The 23,151-nt window shown below is 30.8% G+C and overlaps 1 long non-coding RNA gene across 1 annotated transcript; it reads right to left on the bottom strand.

Moving 5' to 3' along the window:
• Positions 1-7,338: 7,338 nt before the first annotated feature.
• LOC145279956 (uncharacterized) lies at positions 7,339-23,148 on the bottom strand. The gene is made up of 2 exons (XR_013868498.1): positions 22,886-23,148; positions 7,339-12,705 (listed from the first exon to the last, which is right to left on the bottom strand). It is a non-coding gene; the product is annotated as an uncharacterized LOC145279956 (long non-coding RNA).
• Between the last annotated feature and the right edge of the window lie 3 nt (positions 23,149-23,151).

Raw genomic sequence — 23,151 nt, 5'->3', positions numbered from 1 at the left:
CTGAAGTAAGAACTGGGCTTAAAGGTTGACCCTGGATTGATTTCAAGTTGTTCTGGGTTATATAAAAAATAATGCCAGGCGATTTTATGTCTTTCTCACCAACAGAGTCCAAAAAATTAGAGATAGCACTGATTCTCAGCAGTGATTATACATTGATGCCAAATAAAATTTTGCTGATTATGCATCTTGGGGACTAATGGTGGGAGAACTCATTAATTCAAATTGGCTTACTGGACCAAAATTATTATGGAACCATGAGTCTATCACAATTCAAGAACGTCCTGAACCCATCATTGGAGACCCTGAGGTGAGAGTTCTGAAAAACATGATCACTCAAGCAGAGCATTTCTTTGACAGATTTTCCAGAGCAAAATTCTAAATGTTAACGCTCCAATAAAGGGCCTGACAAAAAAATCCCAATCATGTCACATCAGTGTAAGAGAAAGTATTGCACAAAGAGCAACATGAAATGAAATGCAGAATATTCTGTGTAGCTTAATTGCCATATATATTTTCATAACTTTCTATATATATATATAATCTGAGGTTATTGTTTTTCAGGGATTAAGCAACCAATGAAATGTAACGAGGTTAATATAAACGTGCTCAATACCAAAGTAGAGCAGGGTATATTCTTTATTTGTTTTTACATAAGCAATGATATATTGCTACGCACGGTAATGAGCATGTTTCGGTCAGCTAGCTACCAGTAACTACTAGAGACCTCTTCAAGTGATACCGCTTATATGAAAGTAAAGTTTGCAATGAAAATATCAGGTCTTCTTTGTCACACGGACTTTATATCAGCAGGTTCCGTCAGATGTTGTGGGAAATAAGATTTGGTTTTATGTAAACAAGAGTAAGATTCAATAGGGTGTGGATTTGAGTTTTTGTTGAGATATGGGAAAGGATGAGGGTAAAGAATAGTATTCGTATGCATGTGTGACGGCTGCACAAAATCTTAAACATACTAGTGTGTATAGGTTCAATCAGAAGGGGAATGTGAATTTGACATAATATAAATAAAGGAACTATGTTGCATTCCATGCGCAGGTATACAACAAACAGACTGGAATGTTCTAGAAAATGCATACATAAGGTTCTGCCCACGAAAATCAAACCAGTTTAGGATGCAGTTTTACAAGTAAACATCACCGCTGCCTGTGCATGGCACATACACCAGACTCTATCCTTGTGGGACATTAAATCACCCAACATGAATTTGTGCACGTCATGCACTTTAAATTCTCACTATGGAAAGTTACCATATTGAACGAGAAATATTCTTCTTTTAAGAAAGTTAAATATATAGGAAAACAGTGTTGGGCAAATAAGCATTGTTGAACATATTGAATTCTGTTGAGTAATTCTACTTTGTTATTCTCCATTATATAGCATATTTCTTACAAATGAAAATAGAATTACCTCCCACCTACACTCGAGAATACATACCTCTAAAAAGGAATAGGATACCTATCCATAAAACAGCTGAAGCATGGGAACATCTCATCAATATAGCAAAGGAAATGCCAGATGAATTAGACTGTCCTGTTGGACTGCTAATTGGGTATGACTGTGCAGAGGCCCTAAAACCAAGAAAGGTGATTGCAGGGAAGGATAAAGATCCATTCGCTATCAAGACAAATCTTACGTGGTGCTGTTTTCTTTTGTAATGAACACATAAACACACATATTACGCTTACATAGCTTTAAGACTTTTTCCCCCCTCCGGAAAATAACCGTGTTTGTCCCTCTGTTCATGAAGATCAGTAATCTTAAACATTATGCCTTTTCCACGAGATACTTATGGGCAAAGCCTGTCTAATGAACACTCATTGCGAAAATCTAAACATTGGAATGATTTGAATTACTGTTTCTCTAAAATGATCATAACTGTTGTTCATGTTATATAAATTCACCAATGAATGCGACGTCGGCACTCCCCACATGGATTACTATAACGTGCAAATTACATAATAAAAATAGGATCATATTTTCCCAGTAACAGCATGAAGTCTAAGGATATAAACCATCAGATTTTATTTATTGCATAAATTTAAAAACAAAACGAAAAACGTATCACTCAGCATGAATAGACGATTCTCTTCCCTCTAAAATTCTTGCAGTGAAAAATATTTCGTCCATCTTGAGATAACTAGCCTTGGTAACTACAATAAACATCAGTCTAATTTGCAAACTGTATTTGTAAAAAACAATAAATTTGTTTTAATATCTTAAAATTTACTTATTTATTTTGGTATAGGCTTCATAAAATGGCTACCATTTTGACAGTTTTGCACTTAAGCCCGACTAAGTCGAAACTAAGTTCGACAATTCTATAAGGGTCACATCAATATTTTACACCGTCAAATCATGTGTTATTTTGTTAAAAAAAAATATTTTAAAATATTAAAAAATATTTTAAAACTTTAATAATTCGTAATATAGTGATAAAACTTTAATAATTAGTAAGATCGTGATTTGATGGTGCAAAATACTAATGTGTGACCCTCAAATTAAATTTTAAACAATATTAAAAATAATTTTTTAAAACGGTGAAACTTTGCTGTGTGTAATAAAAGAAAGCGTAAAGCTTAACATATTTAAAAAATATTTAAATATTTTTAAAAATATTTTATTTATTTTAAGTTTTAAAACTTGGTACTTATACAGTTTAATGACGACATTAAAAAATGGAAATATTGAAAAAAAATTTTTTTGTACGTACCTGTTATAGACTGAAGTTTTTCGAAAAAAAATTTCACTTCATTTGATCAAGTAGTTTTTTTTTTTTTACAGCGAAAAACAATTATTTATCACGGCTACGTCAAGGTGGCCATTTTGGAAATGTTATTGAAGCGCCCAGGAATTCCCCAAGGGCAGGTAGCTTTCCCCAAGGGCCGGTAACTGCCCTACGTAGCAGAATACCTCCATTTTAGGCCAATCTAGCCCTTTTTTTTTCCACCAGAATGAGAATTTTTTTTTTTTTTTTTTTTTGAAGACAGATGCCATTTTTGGAGTGTTTTTTTTTTTTTTTTTTTTTTTTTTTTAATTTGTAACAGAAGAAAATAAAAATAAAATATTAGAAAAATTAAAAATATGCAACCGAAATTTTCGAATTAAAAAAAAAAAACTTAGGGTTTGTATTACTGTATATGGATATGTTTTTAGTGTTTTTATTCAATGTAACATGTTTATTCAGCTCGAAAAGCATACAGTGTTTACCGATGTATTGGAAAATTCAAAATAGCGCCAGAGTCTCTCTTTAACACAGTAACTTCAGGAAAGACGTTATAAATAATAAACTAGACAAAGTACTGTTAGAAATTCGCTCAATATATATTACCGTGACATAAGTTGACATATATTCGGTGTTTTTTAAATAGTATTTTGTGTAGTTTATTATTTATAACACCTTTTCCCAAACTTACCATGTTAAAGAGAGTGTCGGGCAGTCGGGCAGTCGGGCACCATTTTGAATTTTCCAATACATCGGTAAACACTACTGCGCATGTTTCGAAAATAATCGCGTAAAAAATTCTTCAGTTCTTTGCATTCTTCAATTTCTTGGCATATTCAATAGTATTCTGCTTTAAAAATTAAAAAAAAAAAAACGGAAAAAAAATGCAGATGTGATGTGCGCATCTCATTCTGGCGAAAAAAAAAAAAGGCTAGATTGCGAAATCTGGCCTAAAATGGAGGTATTCTGCTAGGTACATTTCCAAAATGGGCATGTTGACGTCGTCGTGATAAATAATTGTTTTTCGCTGTAAAAAAAAAAACTACTTGATCAAATGAAGTGAAATTTCTTTTCGAAGAACTTCAGTCTATAACAGGTACGTACAAAAAAATTTTTTTTCAATATTTCCATTTTTTAATGTCGTCATTAAACTGTATAAGTACCTAAAACTTTAATAATTCATGAAAAAAAATTAATAATTCGTAATATCATGAAAAAAATTTAATAATTCGTAATATCATGAAAAAAATTTAATAATTCGTAATATCATGAAAAAAATTTAATAATTCGCAATATCATGAAAAAAAATTAATAATTCGTAATATCGTAATTTGACGGTGTAGTTGTCGAATTACTTTCGACTTTGCCGGGCGTAAGTGCAAAACTGCTTCTGACTAATAATAATAAAAGACAAGAGTATAGGCACCGCCAAAAATGGCCGCAAAATAAAGTTTTTGTTGTTTTTTAAAACTAAATTACATTTATTAAAATCCATTATTTCTGAGTAACTTTTTTTTTCCAGAAAGATAAAACCCTGAATTTTATCATATAGAAAACAGAATAATGTAAAACTTTTTCTATTATTTTTAATTAAATTTTAAATGTTAAATTTTCCCAAAAAGTTAACAATTGACATTTTTTGTCTTGCACAAAAAACGTACTTAAATATTAAAAAAAAAAGGTTTTTGAAATAATTAATTTATTTATTTATTGTCTAACTAAGATTTAGGATGATTTTATAAGAGAATATGCAAAAATATTATAATATAAGTACCTGAATTTTAAATAATTCCACTTATTCATATAGGTAACTAGATATTTCGCGTCAATGTAGTGTCTAGATCGACTCTGTTTACGTTTGCGTTTTATAAGAAGAAAACTATGGAAGACCAAACAGGCCAAAAAAACTTATTTTTCAGTGATGGAAATTTCAATGTATTATTAAGCTGAGGCTGGCCAGTATCAGATGGGTGACCATTTGTATGAGTTTGGTTTTTAATGTGTATGTGTGTGGGGGCCAGGCTCCCCAAAATGGGGGGGGGGAGTAAGAGAAGACAATGAAATAAAAATATTTCATGATTTAATCTTAAAAATGCCTGTCCGATTCATCTATTTTAATAGGTACGGGCAAAATGAATGCCGATTCTGAAAATGTATAAGCATTTTGACCTCTCTCTTTACTTAAAAATTCACAAAAAATCAGGAAATTAACCAATTTTAATGAAATTTTTAGTATTTATCAAATAATGATCGCGAAATATAACGAACTAATTATTTTTAAATTTCAGTGGAAATGTATTATTTTGTTTAAATAAAAAATATCTTTACTAAAGTTATGGTTTTCAGTAGTAAATAAAAAACGCAAGAATTTATTTTTGCTTTTTTATATAAATAAAACATCGTAATTTGTAACAATAAAATTAAAATAAAATAATTTTTACAGGAATATTACGAAAAAAGCTCCTGAAGTCTGTATTAATGAATTCGATATAACTCGAAGAAAAATTTATTTCTCGAACTACCAATATTATCATTGAATTAAACATTGTTTATTTAATATTTTCACACACACACAAAAAAAAAAAATTATAATTGCAAAAATTATTTCTACTTTTTGTTTACGCTTACATTTTAACGTAATCTTTACATGTAAGATTCTAATATTTCCATTGCACACAAGAACATATAATTATCAACGTAAAATAATGTTCATATAATCTTGGAAAATAAAGTAAAAAAAAAAAATTAAATTGAAAAAAAGGAACATAGAAAAATAATTTAATTAAAAAATGGCAAAAATTATACGAACGTTCCATGTCGGTAAGTACGGATGTACAGAGTTGAAAAGAAAACCAGTCTGTTTTGTCCATCCTCCTTCTCTTTTCAACTACCCGCCTGTTTGCGTTTTATCAACTTTAAATTATGATAAATTTTAACATAAGTCTGTATTTTTCAGTGTGTAATTTTTCCAATGATTATAAATTGTTTTCTTAATCAATTGTAATTCTATATTAATAAATAATGGTGCTAACTTTTTTTTTTTTTTTTTTCAAAGAATAAATTGTCAGTAATTAATGAATTTAATTAACTTTTATGCATTTTTAAAGGAAGGAAGGAGGGTCTGCGACTCAAAAAAAAAAAAAAAAAAAAAAAGAAAAAAAAAGAAAGTCGCTTTGTATACCGAAATAATGTTAAATAAAGACATAAATTCTGTCTAATTTGTCCTTCCATACATATTTGAATTTTGCCGCCAGAGGTTTTATGGATACGATAAACAATGCTCGTTCCTACCAGTGATACATTTTTGGATAATTATTACTTTTTTAAGTAAAAGTTAAGTACATTTATTGTATTAATTCATTATCTTAAGACTTTAACTTAATACTTAACTTGGAAATAATTCCAGAAAACTTATATTTATCTTGCCAGAAAAATGTAAACGCGATTTTTGTCATGATGAATTTTTACGTGAAATCTAGGGTTTTTCAGATTTGAGATAAAATTATTCCATGTATTTTCTGTGTTATTTTTTAATCATTTTTAAATTTTGTCCTTCGTTAATCAATTTTTTTGTTTAAAGGCACGCCCCCTCCTCGTGTCTGTAAACTGCTTCATCAAATTAAGTGGAAAATTTTTTCGGCGAACTTCATTTTATACTGGGTACGAACAATGTAACTTGTTCAATGTTTTCATTTTTTAATGTCTTGATTAAACTGTACAAGTACCAAAAAAATAAACAGAAAACTCTTCTTAAAATTGATGTACTCTACGAGGAGTGAACCTGAGACCTTTTGATTGCAGATTGGGAGTCTGCCTACCTGCAGCTACATGTGGCGAAAGAACTATGACAGTATGATATGAACAAAAGGTGTTGGAGAAATGATTGTAAAACAGAGATTGGGGATGCTTGGAGAGTTAATGTCTGAATTTTAACTGCGAATAAAAGCAGTGTTCGTGCTTTCAGAAAAAAAAAAAAAAAAAAAAAAAACAGATGTGCTAACACGGTGCTAGTGCAGAGAGTGATCCGTGCTATTTTTTAAATCGTATTTCCAAGTTTAATTAAAGTTTAATCTGTTTTTTATTCAATTGTAAGGTTGAAGTCTAGAATAGGTACAAAACACCCTCCCCTTCCCATGTTAAGAACGGCTTTTAAAATAATAACGTTATCATTTACGTCCGGATCACTCTCTGCACTAGTACCGCTAACACGGATAAAAAACACAGTGATGATGAGCAGGATTGTTCAGGTCGCGTGTTGCTGCATTCGTGCTCGATGTCATGTTCTATCAATTCTACGGTGTTGCTCGGGATCGTGTTCTGCCAATTCGACGTTGTCTCTTTGGCAGACGTGAGTTCTGGTGGATGTGCGTGGGATTTTCATTAATACCAATGTATTTAACCACAATTGAGCTACAAGTTGTATACATTTTTTGATTTTGTTTTTAATTTACTTTTTATTTACTTGTAAATTTATTTGAAAAAGAATATTGGGTGTAGTTTCCTGATGCCTCAGATATATTTTTCTACCAGAATTTTTTCATCACTTCAGAACATTAATAGCACATTTCAAAGAGAGGTCTGAATACGAAACAACACTGGGAATGCTTAACCCTTTATTTTACTGATATCAATCAAAAGAAAAACATACAATTATACAGAGTACAGAAAAAAAAAACCTAACAAATTATCATGTTTGTAAAAACTCCAAATTGGAACTAACGTCCATGTTACGTCTTTGATGATATACATTATCAGTTAATAACAACTTTAAAAGAATCAAAGGACGAAGTATAATTTTATTTCACAAAGCTGACATATATTACTATATAAACAAAAATAATTTTACTGTCAATATATTAACATTATTCAACTGACAATTGCTAAACAAAGCATTTACTGAAATTTTATTTAATTTACATACAAAACAAATTACATTTTAATTTGACAGAAAAGTCTTTTCTCTACAAAGAACATATTTCTTCTCTTTTAAGTTTTGCATACACATGACGCAAATTAACAATTCTAAGCATAAAAATATAAACAGTCCACAAAATATTACTCCTCTCTAGTGTAATATCTTTCAATATGTTAGGTAATTATAACACGACGATTAAGTAGACAACATTGCTTTTAGTTGAAATTGGCATAAAACAAAATTAAGTAAATAACATTGATCTTTAAGGGAAATTCAATTTTACAGTTTCCGAGCTGCATTCTAATACTGAAGCACTCAATTTCTTAACCTGAATTGAAGGGAGGGGACATGGCTCTCGTGTGTGTGTGTGTGTATGTGTGTGTGAGTGCAGAGCAGCATAAAAAAAAACAACTAAAATGATTGGACAATAGCAATAGGTAATAAAAACATTCTAAATGCCTTGAAAAATGTTAAATTAACATATCAATCAAGAAACTCAGAATTAAGAGAAAGACACTGAATGTGTCTACGGGGGGGGGGGGCAGGAGACAGGAAGTCATTTTTTCATGAAATAACAGTCATCCTACGCCTATAAGGCTGTCATGAATTGTTCCAAAACTTAGCTTTTATGGCAGAATTTACATTTTCAGGGGAAAAAGATCTGTCATAAGAGAGAAAAAAACAAGCTGGTCAGTCATGAAAAGACTTTAATTGCTTCCAAATCATTTTGTATTAATGTTAAATGTCTTTCATCTATGTGGTTGAAAATTGTTTTTTCATGTAAAAGGTGTTAATACTGTGATAGTGATCTGCTGATGCATTTAGGGTCTACCAGATTGTATGAATTTAGGCAGTAATTAAGCATGTCATTAAGGAAAACCGATTTCAGTATTAAAGGCTTTAGCTGTTTTGTCTTGCAGCATATCAACTTTTTCCAGTTGTATAATGCAGAATCCAGTAATTTGGGAAAAAAGGTTTTGTTTCAATGTTGTTATATTTTCAAATATTTATCCATGTATTTAGTTTGGCTGTTTTGTTTTACAACATATCAACCCTTTTCTGGTTCAATGGTGAAGGTTAGGAGAATTTAACTAAGGAGGCCGATCTCTTCAGCATATCAACCCTTTTCTGGTTCAATGGTGAAGGTTAGGAGAATTTAGCTAAGGAAGCCGATCTCTTCAGCATATCAACCCTTTTCTGGTTCAATGGTGAAGGTTAGGAGAATTTAGCTAAGGAAGCCGATCTCTTCAGCATATCAACCCTTTTCTGGTTCAATGGTGAAGGTTAGGAGAATTTAACTAAGGAAGCCGATCTCTTCAGCATATCAACCCTTTTCTGGTTCAATGGTGAAGGTTAGGAGAATTTAGCTAAGGAAGCCGATCTCTTCAGCATATCAACCCTTTTCTGGTTCAATGGTGAAGGTTAGGAGAATTTAACTAAGGAGGCCGATCTCTTCAGCATATCAACCCTTTTCTGGTTCAATGGTGAAGGTTAGGAGAATTTAGCTAAGGAAGCCGATCTCTTCAGCATATCAACCCTTTTCTGGTTCAATGGTGAAGGTTAGGAGAATTTAGCTAAGGAAGCCGATCTCTTCAGCATATCAACCCTTTTCTGGTTCAATGGTGAAGGTTAGGAGAATTTAACTAAGGAAGCCGATCTCTTCAGCATATCAACCCTTTTCTGGTTCAATGGTGAAGGTTAGGAGAATTTAGCTAAGGAAGCCGATCTCTTCAGCATATCAACCCTTTTCTGGTTCAATGGTGAAAGGTTAGGAGAATTTAGCTAAGGAAGCGAATCTCTTCAGCATATCAACCCTTTTCTGGTTCAATGGTGAAAGGTTAGGAGAATTTAGCTAAGGAAGCCGATCTCTTCAGGCAGCCTGATCTAATAGCACTAGTATCAGTGTAAAAGATGAGACACACTACAAAAAAATATGGATTTTTTCAAAGTTTTTGAATCTGCACAAATAATTTACCAAATATATAAATACAGACATATTTCACGAGATAACTTCTTCCCATTTCATGTTCTATTATATACCAAGAAAATCGATTTTTTAGTGAAATAAGAATTACACAATTTTACAAGAATGGTTTTACGTTTACAAATCTTATTTACTTTTATTATATATCTATATGGAAAATTCATATTGAGACTCTGGTTCCTGCTAGATCATTGAAGTTAAGAAACATTGAGCCTGGTCAGTAATAAAATAGGTTACGATTCACGAATTCCAAGTGCTGTATGTGTTCCTCGCTTATCTTGGCATTGTTTCTAGTCGTCTAGCACTTCTTGCAACTAGACACACGTAGTTTGATTCTTGAGTTGTGGTTGGAGATTACACAACCATTGCCTCAAAATTACACACACAGCTATCTTTACAGGAGGTATTGTTTCTTGCGACTTAACGGATGCATAAAATTATATCTATTTTTGTGAATATTTCTACTTTGCTAACTTACCACAGCATTATTTTACCATAAAATAATACAAATTCTTAATAAAAATATGCCTTTTATTACTTTTTAAATTTTCTTATAATTTTGTTTTTGCTAGGGATAACATACACTTGCTACCTCAGACATTCTACCCAAGAGATCTTTTTAAGATTCTAACCACCCTTTTAAGTGCAATTCTTTTTATCTCTCTTGCACTTAATCTATTGGGTATATTTGCCAAGTAGTTTTTAAAATTCTTTTTCATTAGTTTGGTTGCTCCAATATAGCACAATCATGTTGATACACCGGTTCTTGCCAGATCACCGAAGTAAAGCAAGGTTGAGCCTGGCCAGTACCAGACGGGTGACCATTTGGGAAGGCTAAGTGCTGTATGTACCGTGAGGTAAAATACCAGATTGAGAAACTGGCGTGATCTATCCTTTTCTCGAGGGTAGATGGGACTCTCTTAAGCCGTGATAGTGATGGCATCATGATAAAAAATACCCTTGATAGCCCTGGCGAAGCATCAAGTATTAAGCCACCGACAAGATTTGAATTACACTACAAATTCGTGTAGTGAGTTCAATCTCGACTATGGCTGCACTGGATGCATGGCTCCTATAATTACTAGAATGATACATTCTTCCTAAGATTAGAGTCAGCATTTTTCTCTTTTTAGTATAAAGCCTGTTATTATCCTTTTGCCAATGTTCGGTTAATTTAGGTAAGAAAGCTACATGTTATCACATGTCAAAGCTATACATTTTCACAGTCCTGGCTAGTTGGTTAATGGTATTTACTTAATTTTTGTTTGTAAGCCGCGTTAAAAATTTTCTAACATTATATATATATATATATACATATATATATGTGCTAATTTTTCCTTCATTTTAGCATACTGAATTGAATCGTTTTCTTCTATGCCATAATATTTGTGTTGTTCCTACCCTTCTAGATCTTTGATGTTAGTATCTTCACCAAACTGTATGCTTTCCATTTGGATCTTCTTCCTAGCCATAAGAGAGCACTTCACACATTTATCTTTCCTTAATTTACTTATTTTGTTCCTGCTGGGGTTTGGGCATCCTACTGGATGCAACGTATTCACCCACTATCGCTTGCATTCAAACCAAAAGATCTTTTTAAGGTTCTAAGTGTCCCATAAATTACAATTTTTTTGTATCTCTCTTGCACTTGTTTTTTTTATTTTCTTTCTTTGAAAATTGTTATGCTGCGTATGGGGCAGCCAAACCAGCTGCTAACATTCGCCTGCTTTTTATTGAAACAACCAAGAGCCCTTTTTAGTATCCTTGCTGTTCCCTTTAGTGCAATTGTCTGGATTTCCCTTGCACTTGGTTCACCAGGGATATGTACTGCTAAACTGAATGTTATAACTGAAAAGGAGCTACATATTTTCAACAATTATGATTTTTCATTTTGATTTCCTTCTTTATGCTTACGCATATGTACAATTAAATTTGATTTCTGAGAACAACAATATCCACATTCTTTACACGAATATGGTTTTTCTCCCGTATGTGTTCGCATGTGAATGACTAACTGTGATTTCTGAGAAAAAGAACATTCACATACTTTACAAGAATATGGCTTTTCTTTTGTATGTGTTCGCATATGTGTAACTAAACTATATTTACAAGAACAGGAATATCCACATACTCCACAAGAATATGGCTTTTCCCCAGTATGCTTTTTCATATGTCTGGCTAAATTTGATTTACGAGAGAAAGAATGCCCACATACTTCACAAGTATATGGCTTTTCTCCTGTATGCATTTTTACATGTCTAACTAGACCTCCTTGCAAAGAACAAGAAAACCCACATACTTTACAAGAATATGGCTTTTCTCCAGTATGTGTTCGCATATGATTGACTAAATGTGATTCCCGAGTACAAGAATATTCACATTCTGTACAAGAATATGGCTTTTTACCATAATGCACGCAAATGTGTTTTGCAAGGGCGGATTCATCCGAACAATAATGGTTACATATTTTACACTGATAAGGATTGTCTTTGGTGTGTTTTTTTTTGTGTCTTGACAAAGTTTTTTTAGAAGAAAAAAGAGAGTTACACACTTCACAAGAATATGGCTTCTCTTTTGTTTGTTTCTCCATTATTTTATTGTTTGGAATTTATCTGAAATAATGGATCACAATTGTCATGAAAATATTTCGTTCTACTATGAATGTTAAAGTCTTTATTACAGCTTCAAATTCATTGATTTATTTTATCCTGTTGATTTGCATGAATGTGATCGAAGATGTTGATTCGAATTCAACAATGCAGGTTCAAGTTGAAAATACTTAATGGAAGAGAAGATATACATAAACAAGATGAGAACAATTTCTTTCTTAATTCTTACTTCATATATCGTTTAACATAGATGTTCCTGAAAACAAATGTTTACAAATTTTTGGTTTGTTAAAAGAATATTTTAGTATTCAGTATGTGTGCTATTTTTTATTATTTTAATCCAGAGAAAATATTTTATCTTAAATTTCACTTTTGTTATTTATATACGAAAATACATAATAAATCCAAGAAAGTGATTATCCATCAAAATTCACGAAATCCTTCAAAACGGGAATATCTGTAAATAAAAAATAAATATAAAAATAATATTATAGTAATAATGCCCGGCAACTACAATTCTAATAAAATAGTTATACTTTAAAAACACAAAAAATAGCTGTATTTTAAAAACCATATATATATATATATATATATATATATATATATATATATATATATATATTAAATATAGATTTTTTTTTTTTGGTTTTTAAAATACAGCTATTTTTTGTGTTTTTTAAATATAACTAACAAAATATTTACAGTCATAAAAATACCACCATTTTTGTTTGAAAATTAATATCCTTTCACATGCTTTAATAAATAATAATCTACATGATTTATATGAAGAGTTTTTAGGAAAGTAATAATAAAGATGTTAATGCTATGAAGCGGAAATTTTGTGTCAGTTTTTTTTTTTTTACCCTAGCAGTGTTTAATCAATCGGCACCATTCCCTTAAAATTTTGGCACCATCAAAAAAAAAAAGAAAAAAGAATCTCACTTATTGTTGGAGTATGCAAAAAAATGTTTTTTGTTTTTTTTGTCAGAAAAATAAAATTTCAACATGACATGCCTCAAACATTTTTATCATTAATTTTTCATATTTCAACTGATAAGCAAAATAATGTTATTATTTTTATGTATTAAAATGATAATTTCTCTTATTGATTTCTCTTTTAGTATCAGCTATTTTTAATTAGGATTGCCCTTAAATTTTAACCCATTTTCTAAAAGACTAAACAAATAGAATAGTAGCAGTCATTATTATAAGCTAGTCAGAAGTTGAGGCAGCAACTACTGCCGGCTGCATAGTCTAAAAACAATGAATACTATAAACTACTTTGGCAAGTTTATTTTTTAAAGAAAAAAATTTAATTTGTTTAAAATTAATGCAATTCATGATTTTTTTTATAAAAGTTCCTTAAAAAAATATTGGTTTTCGAATATACTTAACTTTCGAACTTTAACTTTATAGCTGCCAATTAAAAAAAAAATATATATATATGCATATACTATACATATAAGTAGTAAGTTATGAAAATATATATATAGCAATGAGCTTAGCTGCCATGAATCTATTTTCATAATGTACCACCTATCTCTATTTATATATTGAGCACTGTTGACATAAATTCTGAAAAGCAATACATAGTATATATCCTTATAATATTTTATTTAGATACAAGAAATAATATATGAATTCAAGATGTGTCCACTTTTTACATTATTGGACATCCCAGCAATTAAAGTCGACCATATGCTTAGATTTGTCCTTACTGGATGGCAAGTAAATAAACAGTGTGTCATCAATCCAGAGTTGTGGAGTCGGAACGAGTCAAAGGTTTTAGTCGGAGTCGGGTTTCTAAGAGTACTAGTAGTCAGAGTAAGAATTTTTTATCCGACTCTGACTCCTTAAGTCAAATAAATTCATTTTTTTTACATGATTTTCCTGTTTGGTTTACTAGTTGCACAATTTAGCAGTTTTTGTATGGTTTTGCTTTTATTTTTGGAGATATATCATATTTTGTACTGCACTGCAATGCTTCTACTTCAGCAAGATATTTCAGTCCATCGGATCACTGCAAATCCTGTCTAGACAGCTGTTTTGATTTTGGTTGTGACGTCACACAGGATCAATGAAAATGCTATCTTTGAGTGAGATCACTATGGATAACAATTGGATTTTAATCCAAAAGTTAATCAGTTCCTGAATCAAATGGAATTTGGCAATTGGATTAGTCCCGGATCAATCCGGAATTACAATCTTATCCAAAAAAAAAAACAGCCTAAATCAATAAGAAGCAACCCATGCTACTATAGCCCTTTATAGCTTTTTCCTTTTTTTTCTTTTGATCCTATTTCCATAAAGGCAATATTATCTTTTAAAAAATTTATTTGTATAATATGTCATTATCTCCTCTCTTCTAATGAGAAACGTTTGGCTTCAAAATGCCATGGCCTAAAGAGGTTTTTCTATCCCTAAATATTGTATTCCCTTTTGAACTGATAGCATAAAATTTTATTGTAAATTTGTTATCCCTTTATTATCTTAACTTATTCTATGAAGCTGGTTGAGTGTATTTGTCGGTATATTTATCAGACAAGTGAATGTTAAGCGTAAAAAATTATATACATGAAAAGTATTTATAAAATGCTTGATGAATAGATGTGGGAGGCTAGTATATGGATCTGCAGAATAGATTTCAATATAGAGGTCAAAAAGTTGGAGTCAGAGTTAAAGGTATCAAAGGAGTTGGAGTCAGAGTCAACATCCTAGGAATTCTAGGAGTCGGAGTTGGACTTTTACCATTCAACTCCACAATCCTACATCAATCACTTTGAAATGAAGTTATTTATAATACCAAGGGTTGCTGACCACCGCAAAAGGTTAAAATAAATATTTTATGAAACTCATGGTAGGTTGATGTGATATTTTTATTCATTGTATTTATTTTTCAGCACTCATTCGAGATTTGGTCTTTATCTAAGGGAGATAACTAGCATTTACTAAGAAAATAATGTTATTTTGTTGCAGATAATTTAAGACGATTTAGTACGATGAAATAATCGGTAGAACAAGGAAAAAAATTTCTTTTTTAGATATGAAAAACTTTATTTTCCAGAAATCTAATAAATACAACCAAATTCATTTTGTCAAGACGCTGAACAGGAAGATTTTAATATAAATATAAAGTTCATCTTTCAGAAAACCAACTAAAAACTACAAAATGTTTTGTAATTAGAAAAACTTATATTGTATTTACTTATTGTCTCTTTTGCAATAAAAACTGCTGCATCTATTCAGTCTTCACTGCATTTAATAAAGACAATCAGAAATAATCAAAATTCTTTAATTTCGTTTTTGTAATATGAAAAATACTTAAGTAAAATGAAATATTTTATAATTAGAAAAAAAATAACAGTTTATTTACTTTTTGCAAAATAAAGTGTTGCATCTGTTCTGTCCTAGCTGTATTTAATAAAGAAAATTCTTAAATTTATTTTTTGTAATATAAAAATACTTCATTAAAATAACATATTTTCTGATTAGAAAATTTTACTGTTTATTTACTTATTATTTCTTTTTAAAAAGTGTTGCATCTGCTCAGTCCTCAATTAGTGGCTAAGAAATCCTCCTAGACAGGCATTTTTCCCCCAATTAAGAGAGTACTTTCTTTTAGGGGGACAGTTGGATTATTCTCATTAAACAAGTTAGTTAATGGCATTTTAAAATTTATCAAAATAACTATTTTGGTGCTTAGCTATTTATAACTATTCCAACAAAATAAATTTATGAAGAATAACTTTTTAAAGCGAATGATCACGTTTTTGCAAGAGACACTAAATAAACTAACTACAACATTTTCTTTTATTATTACGAAATATTTATGTCATAACTGAATTCAGAAAAAATAATTTTTTTTTCTCATAAAAAATGTATTTTTAAAAGTAAGTAAACAATTTTTATTGGCTAATAAAACAACTTCATCATCATTGCTTATTTGAAAGATAAATAAATTTTTCATTGGCTGTTGGAATTTAATAATTTTGTTGCTTTCAGCTACATAATTAATCATTAGTAACATTTCTTAAGGTCAAAGAACATGTCTAATTTAAGACGTCTTCAATGCAATAAGGAAAATATGGTGGACCATGTATTCACTACACTCGAAATAACAGAGTTAAAAGGGTTGTTGGATTTACTTTTACCAAAACTAACAGTGTAAAAAAAAATAAAGAGGAGTGACGCTTACAACTATCAGGGAATTAAATTACTTCTTTTCATAAAAATACAAAAGATTTTTAAGAAAAAATTGGCACAAGACCGAAAATGGGGGGGAAGAGGAATGGACAGTCATGACAAACTAATGCTAACAAAACTCACCTAGCTAGTTTCTACTTCCACTCTACTTCCACCACAATACCTCATTCATACTATACATCCATCAGCGTATAAATCCTTCATGGATCACCATAAAAACACCATATTATTAATAACCTATTTAAAACCCATATATGAAAATATGCAACAAGGGGATGAATTAACCAACGTGAGTGAAGCATGACAAATAGTATTTATGATCAAAAGGGGTAGGAGGATGATAGGAGGTGGTCTCAAACCTATAAAATAGGTTCTTTCATTCCCTTGAGCAGTCAAGATTTTGTTATCGTAGCGACCAGACCATTTGATCTATGCTCTTGCAAAATATTTTGATACTAGTTGTTACCAGACCCTGTTGAGCGGGTCACTTAAATAGCATTTCTTTTTTGCAACCCTGACTGTTGCCTGCTCGCCCTTGAGTATCGCTCTTCAACATTTTTTTCTGACAACAGACAATGAGATTGACTTTGCAACTCCTCTAGATTTAATATCTAATACTAGCATTTGTGCATTGTGTAAAATAGCTAGAGTTTTAGGAAAAACAGGGGAAATAAAGGATAGGTGGCAGTGGATATGAGCTGGCTGTAAGTCAAAAATCAGCATGTGAAAGGGCTCATTCTTTAAGGAAAGTAATCAGCAAATAAAGTAGATAATAATGTTAGTTTGTTGCTGGAGCATGGAAATGAAACAATTTGCAATTGAGAAAGAAGTAAGAGTTACATGAGAAGCCACAGTGGATTCAAAACAATTTATCAAAGAGGTGTGAGAGCAGGACATCTAAACAAGCCAATACTGCTTGTTGGATTAAATTAAGATAATAAGTCAAAAGAAGTTGAAATAAACAAATCATACTTCTTTAAGAGGAAATTTTACAGAGGTCAATTTAGAGCCGGTATCTGTGTGTTCAGGGCAGTTGAACGGCATAGCAATAAATGCAATGTCACTTCCATAGAATGCAGAGATAGAGAAACATTGTTTTTGATAATCCAACAATGGATTTTGCTGAAAACATGTATTATATTTGATTGCTGGGTTGCATATGAAGGGTTAGACCAATTTGAAACTGGAAAATATGAAGATACTACATCCATGAAACCAATTTCGTCAATCCTGATGATGACATAATTCATATACAAACGATTGAAGGTATAGTTTATTTTCTTTTGAAAAATTAAAAAATTATTAACATCAAAATTTATATGCTTTGAAGTATAAAATAAATTTTAATTTATTTTTTTCAATTAGTATTTATAATTAACTATAATATATGAACACAAATTCCTACTTTGTAAATGAAGGATTTTAATCTCATATAAAAAGTCATCAGAAAATTGATGGGAACCAGTAGGTACGGGCATTAATGGCAGAAAAATGATAGGAGGACATAGTTTTGAAAGCTGGTTTATCATAGTTTATTTTGTAGGTTTCTGACTACTTCTTTGATTGTATTGGGAAGATTAAAGCATAAAGTTAATTCCCAAAAGGAAAAAGATATTTGTACACATGAAAAAAAGTTACAATGAAAAAATGTTTTCACATCAACATTCAGAAACTGACAAGTTCAGTTAAATTTGGAAGTTACATGAATTCATTGTAAAAATCCTTTGAAAGATAAATATTAGTTTTTTTGTCTATTTCAAAGAGAATTAGTAAAGTCCTAAGATATTAAATTAATTTAAAAAAAAACACCTTGTTATACAAAAAAAGTGAGAGATTCTGGCTTAGCACAAACAAAAACAAAGTCATCTAAGTATGGATTCTACAGAAGCCCAAAATGTCAGAAAGTCAAAAGGCTGTCTGAAAATGACGTCAGGGAGAGAGGGAGTGCTGTTTTTTCTCAACTGTGCATCCATACATTCCTATTGTGAACGTTTGTATAATTCTTACTATTTTTTGATTTAATTATTTTTCTGTGTTCCTGCTTTTAAATTTTTTCAACTTTTTTTATTTTTCAAGATTATATAAAAATTATGTTATGCTGAAAGTTAAACGTTTATTCAGGCAAGGAAATATATATTAGAATCTTGCATGAAAAATTATGCGAAAAATGTAATCTAAAAAAAGAAAAAATAGCTTTTGTAATTATAATTTTCTGTGTGAAAATATTAAATAAACAATAATATCGAAAGTTTGAGAAATTAATTTTTCTTCAAAGAATTCATTCATTTTAGGGGCTTTTTCCCGAAAAAATTCCGTCTTTATTGTTACAATTTATGGTGCTTTATTTTCATAATAAAAGCAAAAATAAATTCACTCAGTTTTTTTTTACTGAAAATCATAGCTTTAATAAAGGTGTTTTTTTGTTTAAACAAAATAATACATTTCTATTAAGAGGCAAATAAAAATGTGTTCATTATACTTTGATATTATTATTTGATAAATATTTAAAATTTCATTAAAATTGGTTAATTTCCTAATTTTTGGTGAATTTTTAAGTAAAGGGAGGGGTCAAAATGTTCATTCATATTGAACATAACTAGGAACCAGAAATGAGATGATCAAACTTCATCTCATGAAATTTCTTTGGCAGAGAAGGGAAAAAGAAGAAGTATTCCCTTGTGTCATTCTGGCGATCAGGGAGCAGTATGTTATATGCTTTTTTTTTTTTAATTTATTTACTTTTTTATTTATTTACTTTTTTATTTATTTACTTTTTTATTTGGGTGAATAACATTGTTTTATTGTTACAGTTTATTTACTTTTTTATTTTATTTACATTAATTAACAAGTTTGAATGGACTTTTTCAATATTTTTACTTAAAATTTTCATTTTAGTTTGTTATTTCACTTGTTTATTATTGATTACTTTTTCATTCTCATTACTTCATTGTTCTACTGATGAACTCTGTATTTGTATAAGAAATTTGTTTCCTTGTTCTACCGATCATTTCGGCGTCCAAAATTACATGCAGCAAAATAAAATTATTCTCTTGGTAAATGCTAGTTATCTCCCTTGGATAAAGACTAAATCCTGAATAAGCACCTATTTTTCTTCGCTGGAATTATTATAGGATATTTTTTCCTAGCATTTTAAAATTAGATTTAAAATGATCCGATGGTTTACGCAGGTCGTCAGGATATGTTGAAGCAACATCGCAGAAATATGAGTCAGAAATCGCAGAAGTAGCGAATTTAGAAGAAGCATAAATACTCAATAATTTTATTCCATTAAATAAAAATAACTTGACACTTTTACAAGACACTTTGAAAGTGTTTTTATAACCTTTAAACTGACGAATAAGGTGCATTTTAGTTTAAATAAAAACTTTTAAAAGGTTAAAATGCGGTGTGTTATCATCTATGACTGATTTGTATTTTTCTCATAAAAAGTAAAAAACATATATCAGTCAGAATTGAACTGTATGGCAAAATATAAATATGAATAAAATAAGGTACTTTTGCAGAGAAGTTACTGTGCTGAAATAATAATGTTCTCATTAAGAAATCCATTCTTAACATATAGAGGGGGGGGTGTTTGTAACTACAGTGATACCTCGGTTGTTGAATGTTTTGGTGGTTGTACAACTCAGTGTTTAAACTAAAATTTGGAGATTTTCTTGTCGCAGTAGTCAAAGAAAATTTCGGAATTCGAACCGCCGGCTTCGCTTCAAATGTAAACAAGCAGTGGTATTCCTCAATGGAACATTGTAATTCATACAATGTATGAATTGTATGCATGACGACCCAACCCCACTCTGATGATGTCACCACGCAAGTCTGAACTTTGTGACGAGAGTTATATTTAGAACAGCATTATTGCAACCTCTTTGACAGTCTCGATGGTGTCTGAGTTATTTTTAGCACATCAGCGTGGCACCAGAACCATGTCATTTGATTAGTCGACCCCTTTTTTGTGTGGGATGACAAAGGACCTTGAGGTGTCCAAAACATAAAAAAAAGGTCAGCAGACTTCAATACGATAAACAAAGCAAACATATCTTATATTGTCCCTTCCCGCCAAAACATTTGTTGTTCAAATAATTGGTTTAGCGTTATGTAAAGATATTATAAACAAAGAAGAAATGAACATTCTTTTATCACTGGATAAAAAGAAAGAAAAGAGAAATAAAAGCAGTAAAGTGAGTGCAAAATGGAAAACTGTGCAAACGATGATCGAATTTAAAAAAGGAACTGATAAAGAAATTAGAAAGAGGAATACATGTGTCAGCGATTGCAAAGGAATATGAAATAGCAAAATCAACTACAAGTACTATTTTAAAGCATAAAGATTCTATTAAAGCTAGTGATGTAGCTAAAGGTGTAACTACAATTACTAAACAAAGGCCAAAGTTACTAGAGGAAGTAGAAAAGTTAACTTTTATTTACATAAAGCAATTGGCATAAGCTGAAGACAATGTAAGTGAGAAACTTGTGTGCCAAAAAGCAAAACATATTTACTATGATCTATTGAAATTAAGTCCTTTTACCAATTTGAATTTAAAGCTAACACAGGATGTTTTGAGAAATTTAAAAGGAGAAGTGGTATTCGTAGCATCATCTGACACAGAGAGGTGGCAAGTTGGGATAAAGCGACAGCAGACACGTTCAAGGTCAAGTTTGCAAACTATGTAAAAGACAATGCGTATTTACTTCAACAGATTTTTAATTGTGATGAGACGGTGTTATTTTGGAAGAAAATACCAAACAGGACCTTCATTTCACGAGAAGAGAAATCACTTTCTGGACAAAAACCTATGAAAAATAGGTACGCTATTGTTATGTGCAAATGCCAGCGGAGATTGTAAGGTGAGGTCACCGCTTATCTATCATTTTGAGAATCCTCGAATTTTCAAGTCACAGAAAGTGATCAAAAGTAATTTAGCCATTATGTGGTGAACAAACTCTAAAGCTTGGTTGACCGGGCAGTTCTTTACTGAATGGGTTTTTTAAGTGTTTGCCTCTTCTGTTGAAAAATATTTGGAAAAGAAAATATTGCCTAAACAATGCTTCTTGATAATAAATAATGATCCTGCCCCTCCTCCATGTTTGGAAGTGAATTTAACAGGAAAATATAATTTCATAAAAATCAGGTTCTTGCCTCCTAATAATACACCTTTAATTCAATCAATGGACTAGCAGCAGTTTAAGAAGCTTTATACAAAGATACTTTGAGGTAACCAATGACACTGAACTGACCCTATGTGATTTCTGAAGAAATCATTTTAATATCGTCCACAGCATAATTCTTGTTCATAAAACATGGTCTGATGTTTCTTATAGGACCATGAATTCTGTTTGAAGGAAATTGCGGCCTGATTGTTTTACAGAATGTGAATTTGAAGGGTTTGACGATAGTGCGGGTCTCAGTAAGGAGGCTGCTTCTGTGGAAGCTGAAGCAGTTGTGGAGGATATTGTGTCTTTAGGTAAAAGCCTAGGTTTGAAGATGGACACTCATGATGTTGAGGAACTACCGGAAGAGCATGCATTTCAGCTGACAACAGAACTTCTTCATCTTCAAAATGAACAAAATAAGTTTGTTGAGGAGGAACATTCAGAGGAAGAGGAAATGAAGGCGGATGCAACAACAACAGTATTGAAATAAATATGCAAGTGGAATGATATCAAAGCCTTTATGGTTAAATATCATCCAGATATTGCTACAATCAGCTGACATATACACATTTTTAATGACAATGTCATGTGCCATTTTTAATGAAAATGCCATGTGCCATTTTCGCAGTGTTGGACAATTGAAAAAAAAAACAAGTTTCATTGGATAAATATTTTAAACGTAAATAATATCCCGTTCAGGAATCATCTTCATCCAAGAAATTTGCCACAGAAAGAACCCCGGATTACGATTTGCCTTCTGTTTTGATAGAAACTGATTCTCCTTCCAAGCAGTAACCTTCTTATCCCTCCCTTCATCCACCCACCTGCACCATCAGCTGATCATCGAAAGGTAAGAAACAAAAACAGTTTCATTGGAATTACATTTCACTCTCTTAGTGCGTGTATATATTATTGTAATCATCTTAATATATGTTTATTGGTGATTTTTTTTCTATGCAATTAAATGTATAAAATCATCAAAGTTTACAAATAAAAAGGGACTTTTAAACTCTGGAACCAATTAATTCTATTTCAGTTAATTTAAAGGGGAAATATCGTTTCGGTTGTCGAACATTTCGGTGTTCGAACAAACATCTGGAACGAATTATGGTCGAGTACCGAGGTACTATTGTATTATGTACTTGCACCTAACAATTCAATAAACAAAAGATAATGTAAAACTTGAATTTAACTTGAAAATTCTGTTTAATAAAATAACATAGTACCTTCTCTTCATCAGTACAAAAAATATCAAAACTTACCGATATTTACTCTGTGATTCGATTTGTTAATATGATCGTGATGCTCAAATCGGTTTTTGTTCCTTTGTGTTTTCGGGCTGAAAAATTGCTGTTCTCTGATTGGATTAGCGTATTTTCGGAATGGGTTCATTTTTAATAAAATATGTTTTTAAAGCATTTTATTATTTTATTTTGAATAAAATATGTTCTAATAAAAATATTTTTAAAGTAGTTTACCTAAAATAGGTTTTCTTTGATTTTTTTTTTTCAAACACATAATTCAATGA

The sequence above is a fragment of the Euprymna scolopes genome, chromosome 7 (genome assembly GCF_053919585.1).
Source record: "Euprymna scolopes isolate OS-2025 chromosome 7, ASM5391958v1, whole genome shotgun sequence".
In the NCBI taxonomy this organism is placed as follows: domain Eukaryota; kingdom Metazoa; phylum Mollusca; class Cephalopoda; order Sepiida; family Sepiolidae; genus Euprymna; species Euprymna scolopes.
The sequence above is the reverse complement of the archived record's forward strand: the minus strand, read 5'-3'. Positions and strand labels throughout refer to the sequence as shown.